Consider the following 14,074-nt stretch of genomic DNA (forward strand, 5'->3'; position numbering starts at 1 on the left):
CTAAATCAATAATTATTGTGATATAAACGAAAATCCTAAGAATTTGTAGATTATTTTAAAGAATACAACTAACAAACACATTTATTCATGACTACTTATTGCATAGTACAATGCTACTGAATAAATAAGAACAATCAACATATTAAAATTAAAAATAGAAAAAGAGTGATGCTTTAAGAATTTTCATATTCCTTTCTCCTTCTAATCTCAAACTCTCCATGACAAACACCTAAAAAATCAAGTACCTTATCATGGTTCTTCTGTATTCAGATTTATTCCATGTAAAGTTAAAAAACCCAACATTTTAGGGCTCAAAAAATTACCAGTACATAATCTTCAAAATGGGTTCGCCAATCTTTACTCATCTAATTCTTGAAGTCGTAACCGTGAAGAAACAACTCCCTCCTTACCCTGGTCGTCAAAGAGGATTCACGAAACAACTCCTGCCATGTCGAGTTCATCAAAGAGGATTCATGTCGAGTCAAGTAAGCACCATGGATTGTCCCCTTGTTTCCATCTAGGTTTTGAGATTTGGGATTACGGCTGTGAATCGTCTTCATCTACAAAAGAATTGAAACAAAATCAATCATATAAATGCATCGAACTGGCAATGGAGAGATCAAGGAAAGAAACACAAGAGACCGTGTGATCAGAGAAGAAAAAAAGATTTTGTTGGCACAATCTTAACCGAAAGAAAAGAATACAAGGTAGTTTCCAGTATTCGGTTTCCTAAGGGCACGAATCTGAATCATACATAAGCATTATGGCACTCTAAAATCACAGTTCCTTCTTGATTTACAGGTGTAGAAATGAATGATGATAAAAAGGGGTGATGGTCTGGTTCTTCCTCTATATGCTTGTATTTATTCTCTTTATAACCAACAACTTTGAGGTGGTTGTCGATAGGTTGTGGCGATGGTTGTTGTGGTGGCTAATGATGATTGGCTAGGGTAGTGATGAGGGGATAGTGATGGTCATAATGGTTCTGAGACATGGTTCTGATGAATAATAGAGTGACGTGATTTGTTTGGCAATTCTATAAATATAGGATTTATTTTAGGCTATTTATTTAATTGATAATAAATTATTGGTTTGTTACGTAAAGAATAGTAAATTCAATATGATAAAATTTCAAAATTACCCCCGGCAATTAATTGGTTGAGATTTAGCCATACATTCACACAATAGTTATGGTTTACATATGAACCTATATATATATATATATATATATATATATATATAATAACATTCATATATTTTGGTTTCTCTAATGAAATGAACAAAAGTAGTGATTAATTACACACATATTTCTTAAGGATGAGGATGTTTCGTAGAAAATACAAACTTTTGTCAATACATATATGGAACACACACGTAATTAAATTCTATTTAGAATTTGTCAAAATAATCATGCGAATATAATGAAGAGAAAGTATATAACTACTTGACAATCAAAATTGTGTATATAAATATAATATTTGTTTCATTTATGGTTCATTAAATCATTTCGAAATTCCAAAAAGATAAACTTACCTAAATTGTACTCCACACATTGGTCAATCTATTTGAAACATGTATAATGATGTTTTGTATAAGCTTTTTGGTATTGTTTCCTTGCCATCAATGTAAGTTCCTATAATGTAATTACTTTTCATGTATTGCGTCACTTTAAATGGATAATTATTCCGGTATTGGTATTTTTTACATTTATAGGTAATGGTTACATATTAAGTAATGTTGGTGTTGGAAAACCACCAAAGTGTAATATAGAATGTAAGAAGGTTAAAAATGAGGATTACTGTTGTTGTGGTTTCGAAGATACCCCGTGCAGCGGAAGCCTCGATGTTTGTATTAAAAATTTTGCTGCGGCTAAATATTGTTGTGTTTACACTAAGTAATTGTTATGGCATTATAACTGTTGTAACTCATAATATACAAAAGGCTTACCTAGCCTTTTTCTTTATATAGTGGGTGGTTTATGTATTTGTAAACAAGTGAAACACACACACACGCGCGCGCACACACACACACACACACACACACACACACACACACACACACACACACACACACACACACATATATATATATATATATATATATATATATATATATATATATATATATATATATATATCAGTGGACTCAATCTGGTAGGGTGCACCACGTCGTACCAAAGGAACGTCGCGTCCAGTCGATTTACAAGTTTCTTTTTTAATTTTATTTTATGGGTTTATGGTTTTTAAAACCTTGCATGGGATTAAACAAAAATCGATAATAACCATCCGAAACGAAAATAATAATTCTGCACCCGGAAACCCTAAAATTGATAAACCATAATTTAGATAAAAAAGATTCAAATCAGTTTAGAATAGCAGTGCAAGTAATAATGAACTACACTCTAATACTAGTGTTAGGTTAGTGTTAGGTTACAGGGCATTCTAAGCACATGAATATTGCAGCAAGAGACTAAAAAATTTCTTATGGGCCCATGCAACCTATAAGGATCTCGGCCACGAATATATATATTTTTATCGTTTAGAGCTTATATTTGTATATAATATATCTAAAACTCACTTTCTTTAAACATTTGAAGGCTATTAAATCTTTGAGGAATATGCTAAAACAAACTATTAATTCCAAATCTTACGTGAAAACATAATAACGGATATAACTTTTAAATTCTCGACTTTTTCTCAATATTAAATCATGAATGAAACGTGTTTCTATGTAGTAGAATTTATTGCGATTACTTAAATCGAAAGGTCTCACAAACTTTCAATCATCAAAATAGTGTGTTTTATTATTTTACTAAAGCGAATTCACATGTTAAGGATGTGTTTTGTATCATTTTGTATCAATGGTGCTTTATATACATGTATGTGTAAGTGTCTTAATATATATATATATATATATATATATATATATATATATATATATATATATATATATATATATATATATATACTATAATAAATGAAGGTTTTTTTTGCCACATGTCCTATTATCATTCATTTAGACACATGACATTTCCTAGAATTTTTAAATTTTCTATTTTCCACTTGTCATTTTATTGTATTTTTCATTTTATTAAATTAAAGTTCCACATTTAATATATAAGGTAATATATATGTAAGGTATTTATTAGAAAAGGGTTTATATATGTAATGTATTCAATACATTAAAGCCTCATTAATTTTCAAAAAATTTCTCATTTTTCTTATAAATTCAAAAATTTCAAACTGTTAAAATTTTAAATTTAATTTTTTTTTTAAATAAACTCATGTAATACATGAGTCTCACACCTAGTATATATATATATATATATATATATATATATATATATATATATACCCTAATAAATAAATATAATTTTGCCAAATGTCAACTTCTAAATGAATTTGACACATGTCATTTTGTTAGAATTTTAAAATTATTATTTTTACACTTGTCATTTTTGTATTTTTTTTTTCATTTTTATTCATCTTCCACCTATTAAATGTCACCTCATAATAATTAATATGATTTAATGTATATAGTAAACCTTCCATTTGTGAATTTTAATTTCTATTAATATATTAATGAATTCCATTTATGAATTTATATTAATTAACTAGGTTAAAACCCGTGGAAACCCACGGGTGTTAACTTTAAATAGAATTAAAACCTGTGAAATCCGTTTTAAAAAGAAAAAACAATATTTATAATTATAAATCATAATGACTAACTAAATATTTGCAATATAAAAAATATTAAAATCGTAATAACTAACTAAATATTTAAAATAGTATATTGTTTAATATAAAAAATAATATTTAACTTAAAAGGAAGAATGTTTTTTATTTTAGAATCTCTTTCACTTTCTTCACTATAATTTTCTTCGCTTAATGTCTTTTTTTGTAAAAATGTGGGTTTAATATCTAATATGTTAAATATAAAATTAATGTACAAACATATATAAATAACGAAAAATAAGCTAAATGAATTTGTTAAGAATAACTGTAACATGAATTCATCAATCACACGTTTAATTAACAAGTACAACTGAAATTATAACTAAAAATTAAAAAAACAAAATAAAATATTTAAGTATATTTTTTCTTATAAATACACAATTATATATAATCTTTGACACAAAAAATTGATTGATAACTTAAACTAAACATAACATTTAATTAATTATAATTCAACATTAAGGAATGAGAGACAAAAAAACTTATATAGTTATGAATATTTACATTTACCTTTTATGTTACTTTTTAAAATTGTTTAAAGATGTATTGTATATTGATAGAAATAAATAAACAAATAAAGAATTAATAAAGAAAAGTTAAAAGAGTTAACAAAGAAAAAACAGGGAAAAAAGATGTTTTCCACATGAAGTGGTTCCATTTTAACAAATAAAATACAATGTTGATACTGAATAAAACTTGGAACAATTGACGTAAGATCATATCTTTTTGCAAGATTACATTTTTGCACATCAAGCCTTGATCAAGAATTGATGTTATCACCTGTACAGTTATCATCAAATTATGTTTTAACTTTTAAGACATGCAATTTCACTATTATCTAAAAATAAAAAAAGAAATCATTCCTTATGGAATTAATCCATTATTTTATTTTGTATAGCTTGGCTACGTACGTAACTACATCACATATAATGATTGCCACCTGAGTTAACAATTCCTTTTAGTTAAGTTTTCTAATATAAGGAGGCTATTCTTTCCTTTATCAACTAAAGAATCTCTTAAAACCAAGTATTGTACAAAATAAAGATAACAACATCCATTTCCATCTTAGGACAAGAACATGTAGAATTAAATTATAAATTTAATTGATCAAATATCATGTCATTCTAATATACATACACAAAATGCCAACTCTAGGTAAGTAATAAAAGAGGAATTGGAGGAAGAGAGAACCAAGATTCTATAGATATGGCAATTGGAGGATATATATAAACCCAACATGAAGTTCCATCATCACTAAACCCGGACATAATTAGTTATTATTAACAAAAGAAAAAAAAAACAGAATATTATTCAACTGTATCATGTTGATTAAAATATATTAAATAGGAAAGAGACACAAGGCACATACATGCACACTATTCTTCTTGCAGATGGTGGATATAAGCTTTCGTATTGGACTATTTTCCTTGTGTCCACTGGTTTGATGGCAAAAACAAAGAAATTAAAAGAAAAATTCTAAAATCAGACAACAAAACCAATAGACACACTAAACCAAAACAGGTACATAGAAAATACATGCTCTGTCATCATCCCCGTTGAGGAATGAGCCTGCCATATTTGATTGTAGGGTTGTCTAGTGAATCTGGATTCCACCTCAAAACAACCTCTGTAGCAATTTAAAAACCTCATTTTTAATATATTACTATGTCATAGAGTAGTAGACAATAATTCATACCACAATGGGATTAACATTACTTTTAAAATCCTTACTATAGCTTATCATCTTCGGGTCATAGTTTCTAGAATCATAGCATAATACTTTCAACTTTTTCTTTATCATTACCATCATTATTTTTGTAATGAACACCATCAATCATAAGGGTAAGTTTGTCATTTTGAATGAATTTTAGCGAATCTTTGTCTGATTAATCTTATCATGCATCAAAGAATGCAAGAATAAGACCATTAAATACCATGCATCAAACAATCAGACTTACTTCATGCCCAAAGCAAATGTTGCAGCCATTGACACTATGTTTTGAATAGATACTTAATTACCGAAAGCACAATTCCAAAGGATTCTATAGTTTTATACACATGTTCAACATATTTTTTAATGTTTCATTGATTAATTTATTTTTCTATATAAAATGCAGAAAAAAAGATAATATGACAGAGATGTGATTGATTATAAAACTCAATGGCTAAATAAATTAACTGGAAGTAAAACTCAATGGCAGCTTGAGAGTTTACATAAATCAATGCGAATGGATTAGGAAACAAACTTGATCTTTCTTAGAATTTTATCCCCTTTTATTACATCCAATGTTATAGTCTGGGATCATGAACATCAATGCAGTAGCTCTTACAGGGACAAAAAAGTCCATTGTTGCCATTATAAGCTTGCATATGCATCTAAATTTAAGCCAAATGTAGGGACAAAACAAGCTTTATATTTCTTAGAATTTTATCCCCTTTTATTACATCCAATGTTATAGTCTGGGATCATGAACATCAATGCAGTAGCTCTTCCTCCAATTTCCTCTTTTATTACTTACAGGGACAAAAAAGTCCATTGTTGCCAAAAAAACACAATTGTTTCAGTAACCCAATTGGAAAAACAGTCAATCCCCAATTTTAATTTTATCCTTAAGGAAGAGCCAAAATCTATGGAAGCTTGTACATATTCCTTGGTGAAAAAAATGTAGAAAGTTGAAAGATGAAGTATGTGACCCAATCTTCCGTAATTAGAATAACGGTAGAATATTGGAATTAATGTGGATCAACCATATCAAGTCAATCCCCCACCCCCTCAGAAACTTAAGAAATGTCAAATTAACACAAATGCCCATGATACCACTTAAACCTGAAAGCGTTATTCTATTTATGCCTTTAATATGGTCTTAAGCACATAAAATAACAATTTTTTAAGAAATTCATTCTGACATGATAAGATTGCATAATTTTCATTTGCACATCTTTTTTACTTTCATTTCCAATTTTACTTTTTTTTTAAGAAAATCACAAGAAGCTAGTTAGATTGTCTCAAGCTTTTTTGACTCACTTACCAAAAAATTACGTTGATTTAGATTAGTATTTTATATTCATCCACATACCAGATGAGCAATTTTACTAATTTTTTTCAAATCAAATGAGTGAAATAAAAAACTTTTTTAAGAATCTAATGTATCAGTACTTACTGAAACTTTGTACTTTAATTTTAATTACAAGGAAATAAATACTTTAACTTTCTCCACTGAGAGATTCTTGTGAAAATTATGATTAGCACTATTAAAAAGCACACTTTTATTAACGAATATTCGATTTAAATTTCTAGTTTATCAAGAACTTGTAAAAAGAAATATACATTGTGGAATCTAAGTAAATCTTAAACTTTTCTAAAGTATATATATTAAGAATATCATACTAAAAGCCCTAATTTTAAAATATAATCATATGAATTGGCAAAGTAATCGATAGCAAAGACTGTATATGTTTAAAAATAATCCATTTGAATGTAAGTAACATGACTAACCTATCTTTAACATTAACTTCTTCGACATTAGCTGGCGTTGAACTACAACAACATGAGAAAAAGAGTGAGATTAGGGCAGATGTGTTAATAATGAGAGACGTGGAGAAATCTCAGTAAGTATGGACAGAAAATTGGGTTAGAAATTGAAAAGACTAAGAAGAAGAATACAAATTCACCTTGTTATAAAACCAAGACAAAAGTTGATATGGGCCGACCATTTCATTTCTTTGCATAAAAAAATCTAGAGGATGAAGAAGAAACGCCAGGATTCAACACCATCGAAAACACTAAACACCACAAAATCACCACCGTAACACCCATTACTGCCACCAATCGCAACCCTTAAGCCACCACCACTGCCAACCACCGAGCACCATCACCTTCTACCTACCGCCTCCTCTATCTGAAAACAGTTGTATACCTCACTTTCTCATATGTGTTATCACTACTGCCAGCACCACAAACCACTTTCCATTTAAATACCAATCTTTTACCACCATTGCTCAAGCCGGATTTCACCATGGAACCAATCGAACCAAGAGAGAAACAAAATAAGCAGAAAGAGGCCCATAATTAGGGATTTCAAAAACGATATTCAAATTTCACTTCTCATAAAGGTTGAAGAAATAACGAGATTGGGGATGGAGATTTTAAATTGACAGAATTTAAGGAAATCAATAGAAGTGTTTCCGATTTTGAAGCAATCAGATGGTCATTTTCGGAAAATCACTTTGAGAGAATGGACGGGAAAAGAAGCTTGGAAGGGGCTAATTGATTGACAAGTGGCATATTAGTACTGTTTTATTAGGATAGGGGATTTTGTTAGTAAAAATTAATTAAGACAAATTACATAAAAGGTCCTTGTGGTTTATTCTATTTATTGTTTTTATTTCGAAAGTTTACTTCAAAAAGTACTTAATTTTTTACACATTCATATTTAACATGATTATTTAAAACACGATAATAATTTTTTATTAGTATAGATTGAATTACTTATTAATCATTTCATTTATATTTATTTTAAAATTTTACTTTAGATAATACTTAATGTCTACACCTTATATTTAATTTTTTTAATCAACCCGTGTAATACACGGGTCATACACCTAGTATATATATATATATATATATATATATATATATATATATATATATATATATATATCTTAGTATATTATTATACAAACCTTATTATTTCCTAAAATAAATTTAAGACGTCCAAACTATTAAGCTTATAGTACAAATAACGAAGCCAATCTTTTCTTATTCTTTAATTCCTGTCTCATTCAAAAATTCAAAAAGTTACAAAAATGGAAATTGTCCACTTTCCCCACGTGATATTATCAGTAATCTTTCATCGTCCTTCGAATTTTCCCCTGGCCTGGTATTCTTCAAAATTGAACTACTTCCCATTTAATTCGCCAAAATTCAAGTTCAAAAGGCTCACTCGCATCCTTCGTCCCACCCTGCTATAAAGCACACCGTCAATCAACAACACAATGCTCCCTTCCCATATATCTCCCTACACTTATCTGATCTCCTTCTCCACCCGGTTTCTGCACCCACACCACTTCTCCGGAGTGTCTCTATTTGTCTCTACCCTTATCCTGCAACCACTCTCTGCCTAATCGTTACCAGCCACCTAATTTCCGCCCTCCGGAATTAATGACCTAGCCTCATCTCTCCACTTTCAACCACTACTACAATTACAAGACATCGATAGTGATCTGTTTCTTGGGGATTTGGATCTAAATCTTCATCGGTGATATGTTTCTTGGGTTTTCTCCTCAAGAATGTTCAAAGAAATAGACCAGGTTTGTGTTCTTTTCATTTACGTTTCTTATAATTATTATCTACAAAATCGAAATTACATCTTTGATTTTCTTTGTCTTCCTTTTGGTTTTGGTTTGGTTCTTGAATACCGATTGCTTTCTTTTCATTTTGTTGGAATAATTTTGGTTTATTGTACACTTTTCCTTCCTCCCCTTTTCACCATTTCTAGATTTAAACTCTCCTATCTCACCTCTACCCTGTTTCTTCTCTACCCAACAGCCGACGACCACAACAATCAAGCCACCATGTCTTCCATACTACACGTAGCTCCAGCCAGTTGCCTCCACTAGGATTTAAAGAGAAATTCTGGAGGATCACCATTAAATATGTAACATTCTAAGTTCTTCAAATTAATCCATGTTTTTTTGTTTAATTTTATTTCAAAACAGGTGAAACCTAATGATTTCAGCGTCATCTTCTCTGGTTATATATCACAGCTCCATAATTTGGGTTTTTTGCTCTTAACTTTGTTTTCATTCTCTTATGCAGGTCATATGAATTAAAAAGATGGGGTTGAATCATTTTTGTTTTCAAAATTGCTTACATGCTTACCTGCATCTTTGATTTAAAGTAAATGTGCAGATGGTCGATAAAGATGTGTTTTCTTTGACTTTTTGATTTATATTTCCTGGAAATATGATTTTTTTTTTGAAGTAAGGCCCAATCAAAGCTCAGGAGCCTGCCCTGAATCAACAGATGGTGATAATCACGTTGCTTGATGTCTAGAGGCTAATATCAGAGCTTCTAAACAACAATGGTATTTTTCTTTGATAAAAGTTACACAACTCTATACATCTTTGTTATTTTTATTTTAAGGTTGCAATCTTTTTGTGTATATTTTTTTGGCTGATTCAGTGAAACCCCACAAAAAGACATGGACGAAATTTACGGTGAGTTAAGTTGGGAGGCTTGTGAATTTATACTGCCCTAGGAACTCAATCAGGTATGTTTACATTTTATTCCCAGATATTTTTTGTTGGTTTTAATTTTGTAACATCTTTGGGTATTTTGGTCAGAAAAAAACAAGTGGGTTAGAAATAAAGGGCATTGTGGTCTTTTTCTGGTTAATGTCATATGTGATGATTGCTCTGGTAGGCATGGGAAAGTTGGTGTGGTGCTATCTATGTGGTTGAAAAATAAGAACAAAGGGCATTATTGTCTTTTTTGGCTTTTGTCAAGTGAGGAACCTCTTGGAGAAAACGCTTACCGAAGTCCCGACAACATGTATAATTTTGGTTAATTATCTTATAATTTCATTCATAGTTTTAACATCTTAACTAATTGGTTACAAATATTGATGTCTAACCTATGAAATTCATAATATTCAAATTTTTATATTCCATTTGTCAAATATGGATTCCAAATTTGCTAATTTGTTCTTTGGTAGTTTCTAAAGGCTATGTTTGTTATTTATATAATTTTATCAAACTATAAAGTTATTTCCATTGATAAATCGAGTTGGTGTTTGTATGTAGACAGATCAATGGGACGAGCAAAGGGAGAATGTCACTTTCATGTTGTTTTTAATGTTGCCACACCAAATTATTGTACCATTTGGTAAGTTTTATTTATGGTTGTTTGTTGGTGTTTTTACTGTAAGTTTTCAATTTTGTTTTTATGAGATAGTTATTCATTTTTGTAGATTAATGGTCCTTGCAATTGTAATAAGGCTGCAACTTTTAATTGTATAGTAGAGAAAAGTTGTTTTCAAGTCAAACTCTTGGATTTTTATATACAAAATTTATCCATTTTTATTTTGTTATAACTAATTACCGACATTTTCTATGCATTACTAGATAATTCGACATTAGATTGGTATCGATTTAATAAAAAAATCGAAGATCTTATATAAATTATGAAGCTAAAAGTTATTTTTTTACCTGATAGCGAGTCAAATGGTAATGAAAATATGGTGGAACGGGATGCAGAATTCAGTTAAATATGAAGACCATAGTTGTTCAATCATAAACCCTATAATGGTATTCAACATACTTAAGTTGTCATCTTAAAGAAAACGTAAATTATATGTTTTTTTTTTTTTAAATTTCTCTAGGGAAGGTGCCATAGATTGCAGATCAAAAAAATAAAAATAATAATAAAGAAAGTTTGTTATTACTAATAGTGATAATGTCATAAAAAACCTTAAATTTGTCTGGAATTTACGGTTTTACCCTTTGATGGAATTTTGGTTCATTTATGCTGGAAACTTGTAATTTTTTTTTTTCGGTTTTACCCTTTTAACAGGTTCAACCGGTCACCAGCATACGTGGCAAGCCACGTGTGTACTGAGTGGGCGGTACCTGCTGTCACGTGGTCAAATCATTTTTATTATATTAAAAATTCATAAAATCACAAAGGAATAGGTTTGAACCTAACACCTCCCACTCACGCCGAAACATTTTTGAGACAATGAGATGGGGGTGGGGGGGGGGGGGGGGGGATTCAAACCCACCACATCTAACTCAGAAAAACAAAGGGCATACCACTAAAAAAGTATTAAAATATTTAAAACATATTTTTTAATATATAAATACCTTTCGAAATGTATTCCTATTTTACAGCTTAGTGGTAGTTTTACTGCTTAGTGGTATGCCCTTTGTTTTCTAATTTAGAAAATGTTTCACTATTCACAATATATACTATTTGTTAGGTAGTAAAATACAAGAAGCAATTTAGCTCATTGATAATCATATACTTTGTGAGTGGGAGGTTACTTTGTGACTCGGAGGTGGCAGGTTCGAATCCTGCGCACCCCAATCCCTTGTGATTTTATGAATTTTTAATATAATAAAAATGATCTGGCGGACATGTCAGAAGGTACCACCCACTCAGCACACATGTGGCGTGCCACGTATGCAGGTGACCGGTTGAACCAATTAAAAGGGTAAAACCGAAAAAAAAATTACAAGTTTGCGGATAAACGAACAAAACTTTTGTCAAAGGGTAAAACCGTAAATTCTTGACAAACTTAAGGTTTTTTATGACATTATCCCTTACTAATAAAGGGAAAAAATGTAATAAAAAAATAAAAAATAATAATATAGAAAGTTTGTTATTACTAATAAAGGGGAAAAAATGTAATCGCTTCTAGAATCTCATGTATATATGAAACACTGAGTAGCATATATATGAAACACTGAGTAGCATATATACAGACATCAATATGTTAGTTCAAGTAATGGTCTTTTAAGTTGAATCATATATGTTATTGTCACATTATATGTAAAGTATATAAAGATTTTCAATACTAAAAATTGAAAACGACATATAATTTTCGATACTAAAAACTGAAAACCACATATAACGTAACAACTATAGTTATTTATATAAAATTCACATTTTCAATATAAAGTTTTTTTTAATTAATATAGTAATAATAATGATTAAATTTCAAACTTCTTTTATTAATACGGTTGTAACATACATGTTTTGAAATCGTGTTTTAAGTAAATAATATTATGAAATATTATGTGAATTTGAATGTTGAGTTCTAACAGATAGTTTTTACTAGAATTGAAGTAAAACTATGCTTAGAATCATTCAGAAAGTATTGGAAGTCTTATGAGATTCCAATTAAAAGCCAAATAGTGAAATATAGCGAAAATATAAAATTTGGAATAAGTAAAATTTTATTATTGAAAGTTATAGATAATCTCGTTAGAAACATTTAGGCGAAAACCTCATCGAAATCCGAGTTATAACGAAGAAGTTATGACCAAACGAAGATCCGTGATAAATCCGGAAAATACCTTGTCGCGTAAAAATTTAGCTTTCGATAAACTAATTTTTAGCCTTAGTAATGTAAATGAAAGTTGTAGAACTCGTGAAAATAATCAACTTTCATATAAAGACTGTTTGAATCTGACTTCGTATGAGGAAGTTATGATTTTTCGAAGTTCCAGATTAGCAGTAGACAGCTAAAAACTCGAATTTTAGATCGAGTGATTTTTAGCCGACACAACCTAAACGAGAATTGAAGGTCTCGTCATTAGTAGTGCAACGGTAAAAAGTCTGATGAAAACGGACGTCGGATGAAGAAGTTATGAATTTTTAACGGATTTTCCTGTCCCGGTCTGTTAAAAATAATAATATTAAAATTAAAGTCAAAATTAGTCGACGAAGTCTAAACGAAAGTTGTAGAGCATAATTTTAGCTACGCGTGCATATAAAAAACGTCAAAAACGGAGCTCGTATGTGAAAGTTATGGATTTTAGAAGTTTTGCACATTTTTCGAGAAAATTCGTATGAATAGTGAAATGCCACGTCACCCTCGTATGCGAGGCTTCCACGTGTCGGACAGGTGTTTGCTTCTGATTGGACCAAGCCGAGGACCACTAAGCCCGGAACACCTTCGCAGGAGACACCCCCTTGATCACCCTCGCATGCGCAACCCACGTGCGAGCCACCTGCTGACCGAGCCGAAGACCCAGCCGAAGACCCAGCCGATGACGCGCCTGAAGCTGATGACTCCTCGCATCCGAGCCTCGCTGGAGCCCTGCGAAGCTGCCATCTGGTCTGAGCCTCGCAGCCACCTGTCTCCTTCCCTTCGCTTCGGATCCGAAGCTCAGCCCTATATAAGGGGTGCGAGCCCTCTCGGCTAGTTTTAGAAATTTGGCATTTTCACTCCCTCTTTCAATATTTTTACGATCCCGACATCCCGCAAAGCCCCAATACTGATTCTAAAGCCCAAAACAAGCCCCGACACTCCCGAAAAATTTATCTTTTTGGTTTCGAAGCTCTACCTTCACAGAGCCCGGTTTTCAAGAAAACTCCCGGTTTTCAACGACGAAAGTCATATTTAGAGCCGAAGTACTGCCCAAATTAATATTTTAGCCCCCGGTTATTTCACGGTGAGTTTAATATATAGAAATAATTGTATGCTATGTGTTATATGTGCTACGTGCTTTTTAGTGTTATTATTCCGGGTTATTTTCTCGGGATATTTTTAATTGTTATTTTTAATAGCAAAGAAATACCTTTGACCATGTGATCAGTGAAAGGACTTAGATTC

The sequence above is a fragment of the Lactuca sativa genome, chromosome 4 (genome assembly GCF_002870075.4).
Source record: "Lactuca sativa cultivar Salinas chromosome 4, Lsat_Salinas_v11, whole genome shotgun sequence".
Taxonomy (NCBI): domain Eukaryota; kingdom Viridiplantae; phylum Streptophyta; class Magnoliopsida; order Asterales; family Asteraceae; genus Lactuca; species Lactuca sativa.